Genomic DNA, 6116 nt, shown 5'->3' with positions numbered 1-6116 from the left:
ACATCACCTGGAAGAAATTGGGCTTCGTGTGTGGCTGCTGATACCTTTGAGAAAAGTGTCCTCACCCTGGCATTTGGGGTCCCCTCACCCAGCCTAATAGCTTCTGTACCCCAGAAGCTGGTCAATCAAGCTGCTCCCCACTATTCCCCTCTACCCACTTCCTACCCGCTGCCCAGCCTTCCTCCTTGGGAGAGAGATGAGATAAAAGGCCCAGTGCATGATGGGAAGAACAGGGAGACCAGTCAGTGAAGGAGAACTCTCGTTCTCCAGCATGGGCAACTGGGGTCATCTTATGTGGGAGCCTCATCAAGGAGGAAGACAAAGAAACCAACAGAATGTGGTCCTGATTAGGCGCTCCCTGAGGGCAGTCACTGAGCCAGGAACGGCCAGAGGGGGGACCAGAAAAGACAAATGTTGGTTGGAGTTCTGTCAGGAAGGGGACCCTCAAAACTTCTCTAAAGCAATGGGCCTCCTTGGAGCAGAAGTTCCCCAGCACTGATAGTAGGAATATTATGATCGTGTGCTAGGGAGGAAAGAGCATGATACTTCAAATGGGCTGTTTGATGAGATGCCCTAGCAAGCCCAGCCTCGTTCTGGGTCCTGCAACTGAGAAGTCTTTGGGATTTCCAAAGGGTTTCAGCTGCTCGAAAAGCACAAATAAACAGAAGATGCTCATACATCAACACAGCAAGCAATTAAGGAAAGTAGGGGCTATAAACACCAGACAACGTCAGTATAAGAAGATGTGTACAAAGCTGGGTTATTTTTAGTATTTGGTGAAGGAATATTATTCTTTTGACAACAATAATAAAGAAAGCAATTAGAAACTCCAAGAAAATACAAAGCTGTACAAAAAGCCATGCCTGCAAAAGAAACATGACACGCCTTTGAGCAAGGCTTCGATGGAGCATGAGAAAATTGAATACATTTGACCTTGACGTGTTCTTAGTCACCCTTCCAAGTAGCCTGGGCATTGTGACATTGGATCAGAAAGACAGGAAATGTAATTCTTAGGTACATACTCCTTGGCTCCATACTCATACAGGCAGGAGAATGTAATATTGGTTTATTGCCTTTTTTTTTACTTTTAAAATCTATATATGGACAAAATGCAACTGTCATAACCATGACTTCAAAACAGTACTTAAACATTATCATCTTCTGAAGAATTTTGTTAATGTTGGTTTATTTCTGAGAAAGAGAGAGAGAGACAGAGAGAGAGAGAGGGAGAGAGAGAGCAGGGGAAGGGCAGAGAGAGAGGGAGACAGAGGATGTGAAGCGGACTCTGTGCTGACAGCAGAGAGCCCGACGCGGGGCTGGAACTCACGAGCTGTGAGATCATGACCTGAGCCCAAGTCGGACGCTTAACTGACTGAGCCACCCCGGTGCCCCAACATTATCATCTTTTAAAATATAAAGGTTGGGGCGCCTGGGTGGCTCAGTCGGTTAAGCGTCCGACTTCGGCTCAGGTCATGATCTCGCGGTCTGTGGGTTCGATCCCGCGTTGGGCTCTGTGCTGATGGCTCAGAGCCTGGAGCCTGTTTCAGATTCTGTGTCTCCCTCTCTCTCTGACCCTCCCCCGTTCATGCTCTGTCTCTCTCTGTCTCAAAAATAAATAAACATTTAAAAAAAATTAAAGAAAATAAAATAAAATATAAAGGCAAGATTTACAGACAGGCTGAGAGGTAGAAGAGTTGGGGGAGAGGAAAGATGGGAAGGGTACACGTCTCATGTTATACAGTGAGTGGGAAGTCATTAGATAGCATCTCCACTCTAGGGATCAGTAAGGGGCATTTAAAGCACAAATGTAACCAATAGAAGAACCGAGAACGTTTTAACTACCAAAAACCAGAAGGAGGAAAGGAGGGAAGAATAGAAACACGTTAAGTGAGCTAAAATCTTATTTTGCAGAAGGGTGTATTAGTTTCCTGGGTGTGCCATAGCAAAGTACCAAAATCTGGGTGACTTAACAGAAACTAATTCCTCTCTAAAGACCCTTTTTCCGAATAAGGTCACATTCTGAGGTAGTGGGCTTTAGGACTTCAGCATATTTTTTTGAAGGGAATGCAATTCAACCCATAGAAGGGGGTGAGTAGATACTGTCTAAAGTTTCCACTAAGACATGGTAGTCTATTCATATAATTGAGACTTATTCAGGTCAAATCACTTTACTCCAGGTGAGAGGGGGGTCCCTTCCCGGAGCCCCGAGTTTAGAGGGCTCTGCTCTGACCTTCCCTTTGGCCTAGAGTTGCCAGAGTTAGTAGAATTTCAGATAAACAATGAATAAGGGTTTGTTGTTGTTTGTTTTGTTTATTTGTTTGTTTTTAGCATGAATATATCCCATGTAATAGTTGAGGTATACTAAAATGTATGGTTCTTTCTCTGAAATTCAAATTTAATGGGTGTCCTGTATTTTATCTGGCAATCCTACCCTGACCATGCCTTTCCAAGAGGACCTTTCTACTTAGAGCCTATATCCTTACTCTGGAGCAAGCTTTGAGTATCTGGGACCCTGGAATTCTCTGCCTAAATGAAATGGCCTGAGCCTGCTTCCAGGGCCTCTGAAAACCTTTTACTCTGACCACTCCTCCCGAGGGAGGACTGTACCAAGATGTGTGCTCCCCTGGGTCTGAGTCAGTTTGAGGGAGGTTGGGGATGTGGACAGAGCTTGGGGTGTCTCCCTACTTATGCACAGGCCCCCCGCGCGGTGCGGGACAGAATGGGGTGGGGTGGGGTGGGGAGAGAAATAGGACAGCTGTGGGTGGGGGGCTGGGGACTGGGGGCTGCCTGTCTGTTTCTGGCAGGGGCCTCTGAGGAGTCCAAGAACTCTAAATTTGAACTTGGCCTTCAAGTGGTTATGAAGCACATTTGTCAAGATAGGAGAATGAAACATATTACACAGTTTGTAGGATTTATAACTTTTAAATATTTGGACGTACGGGACGTGTGCCTCCAAATGTCCTTTACCCCAGGCTCTGCAAATGTTCTGGGCAGGCCTGATGTGTGTAACCGCAGCGGTACTAAAAACAGAAACCATCCCAAACTGTTGCCCCTGGGGAGTGGACGGCGCAGGGGGCGAGGGGTGGGGTGGGGAGGGGAGGGACAGAGGGGGAATTTGATTTCCTGTGTTAACGTTTGCATTCTTTACTTTGTTTTGAAAATTAGTCAAGTTTCCAACCCCTCTCTCAAGTCTTCCTGACCCCACCTCTCTCTCACCTCCCTTCTAGGAACTTCTGGAACCCTCACGGGCTGTGCAGCTTTCTGTCCGGCCCGGACTGCTCTCCCAGAGGCCTCTGTAGCCGAAGTCACCTCCCCAGGCAGACTGGCCGCCCGTCTCCTCTTCTTGTGTTCCCCAAGAGGGGGCCTCAGGCCGAGGTCCGCAAGGCCTGTTGCCTGCCTTCCCCGTGGTCAGCAGCCATGGCTGAACAAGCCCCTCAGGACTGAGAGAAGCTCGGGGACCTGTGGGCTGGTCCTTTCCGGTTGGTGGCATGCAACGGGGTTGCGTGGAAACCGCGCCACAGCCTGACCTGTGGATGAAAAGCAGGGACCACATGACTCTGCCATCAGTGAAATGCTCAGCCCTGCTCCTGGCTGTCCCCGGCCTCTCCAATCCCCGTTCTCTTCATGTGTCGGTCTCTGCCTGCTCCTCTCTCTCTCCACCCTGCCTCCCTGCTTCTCCTTTCGTCTCTCCGCATCCCTCTCTAGCCCTCTGCCCACCGCCTCATTTCCACGCCACGGGCCACAGGGGTGATTGTCACCCTCCCATTCACACCTCAGACCCTGCTTCACTGATGGGTTACACGACCCTCGCCCCCACCCGCTACACCTGCACCACATCTAGTCCTGGTCTTGCCAGCTAACATGGGCCCTTGGCCCATGCCCCACAGCTAACACGGGGACTGGGATCCTGACCCTGTAACTCTGGTCCCAGTCTAGAAGGAACCTTAATTCAAACACCCTCATTCCTAACACTCCCGATCCTACCTCTCGCCTTTGGGAGGGGCTGGGGTGGAAAACTGGAATCTGCTACACGCCCTGGGTTGTGGCCAGGGCCTGGATTCCTGGAAACTGTGGGATCGGCCTGGGGAAAGAACAAAAATAATTCCCATGAAATATGCCCCGGTTAGTGCTGTTGCTAAAAATGGCCCTGCAGACTAAGGGGAAGTTCAGGAGAGGGCAGCAAGGTTGGTGCCAGGGGAGGAATCAGAAATCCTGGCTGGTGAGGGGCCGCTGAGAGGGAGGGCATAGCCACGTAGAAGGGAGGGGCTGGTGAGTCCCTGGGCAGCTAGGAGGGCCAGGGGCAGAGGCTTCCCGATGGAAACCCAGAGGCCACTTTTTCATCCATTCGTTCAACAAGGATTTACTGAGCACCTGCTCAGAGCCAAGTGCCCACCCGTGTGGAGCTCACGTTCGGATTGGAAAGATGGATGAAATGGATGAGACATACACTCACAGATGGCAGGGGTGGGTCTTGGGAAGAGGGACAACTAAACTATGTGTGGACACCGAGAGGGACAAAGCCTTTTTATTTTTATTTAAAAATTTTTGTTTTAATGTTTACTTATTCTTGAGACAGAGACAGAGCGTGAACAGGGGAGGCGCAGAGAGAGAGGGAGACACAGAATCCGAAGCAGGCTCCAGGCTCTGAGCTGTCAGCACAGAGCCGGACGCCGGGCTCGAACCCACGAACTGTGAGATCATGACCTGAGCCGAAGTCAGATGCTTAACGGACTGAGCCACCCCAGGCACCCCACAAATCCTTTTTACATAGGCTGGGCTGGGAAGGCCCTTCCAGGGAGCAGGCATTTGAACAAAGTGTCCAAAGACAAGAGGGAGCGGTCCCCGCAAATCCAAGGGGGACAGACTCCAGTTTGAGAAAAGAGCAACAGGGGTGGCCCCGAGGTGGGAGCAGCTGAAGTGTGGACCGGATTCGGTGAGCCGAGCTCGGCTGGAGATGAGGCCGGAGGTAGAGTCAGAGGCACATCCTGGTTTCTAAGGTGGGAGGGATTGAGACCCTCACCTCTGAGTGATGGGAAGGGTGTGTGGAGAGGAAGGTGGAGAGGAAGGTGGAGAGTCGGGGCGGGGGGGGGGTGGCGGGAAAGGCATGGGAGGGAGGCACCCACTGTAGATCAGCCCGGGGCCAGGCCACCTCTGCCCGGGCTGGGCCTCTTGGCTGCAGCTGATTTGGGGGGGAAAAGATGGGGCCCGCCCTGCCGCCGCACGCACAGCCTCAGGGGCACGCAGTGAGCTTATGAACACACGGCCGCACGGGCCCACACGTGTGCACGCACCCACCATCACATACGCAGACCCAGCAAGGCTCACGCGCACCCAGCAGAACTGACTGCGCATGAACACATGCATACGTGCAGACTCCTCACGTAGACGTAAATGCAGACGTTCATTAGAACGGCAGGGCTGAAGGACCTTAAGCCCTTTCCTCCATCTCCCACGCAAGACAGAGGAACTGAGACCCAGGAAAGGGAGGGACTGTCTCAAATCCCATAATCTGATGGTGCGGGCGGATCTCAGTCCTCCGCAGGCGCACGCACACGCACCTGCACAACGTTCCTTCCGTAACCGCACCTTCTCAAGGGCCCAGGCTGGCCTCTCCCTCCCAGGAAACCCCCAGGAAACTACAACCAATCCCCCCATGAGCTGCTGAGCTTCCTCCCAATGATCCCGATGAGCCGTGGAGGGAAGGCAGGGTGGGACTGAGACCCCCCCCCACTGTCTCCTCCCTCATGGAGCCCGCTTCAGGGCCCATCGGACCCTCTTTCTCCGTCGCTCTTTCTGGATCTTGAATCCTGTCTCTACCTCGGATCCAGCCCTGGCTGTCAGTGAGCACCTGCTTTCTCTCACTCCCGTGTCTGTCTCAGTTCCTCCCCAGTCCTTTCTCTGCCGCGCTCTGTCCCTTTCACTCTATTTTCTTTCTCTCTCTCTCTCTCTCTCTGGGATCTTTTTTGGCCTTCCAGGAAAAGCTGACGTGGCAGCGCCAGCAGCCCCCTGGTCAGCGGGAGTGAGGCCCCTTTGGGGTGCAGGAGTCACAAGCTGAGCAGCCACAGCTGGGGAGGGGTAGCAGCTCCGTGGGAGGGAGTGCGGAGGAAAGGGAAGAG

This window comes from Panthera pardus, unplaced genomic scaffold (assembly GCF_024362965.1).
Source record: "Panthera pardus isolate Hobbes unplaced genomic scaffold, ASM2436296v1 HiC_scaffold_24, whole genome shotgun sequence".
Taxonomy (NCBI): Eukaryota; Metazoa; Chordata; class Mammalia; order Carnivora; family Felidae; genus Panthera; species Panthera pardus.
This window is presented reverse-complemented; position numbering follows the sequence as displayed.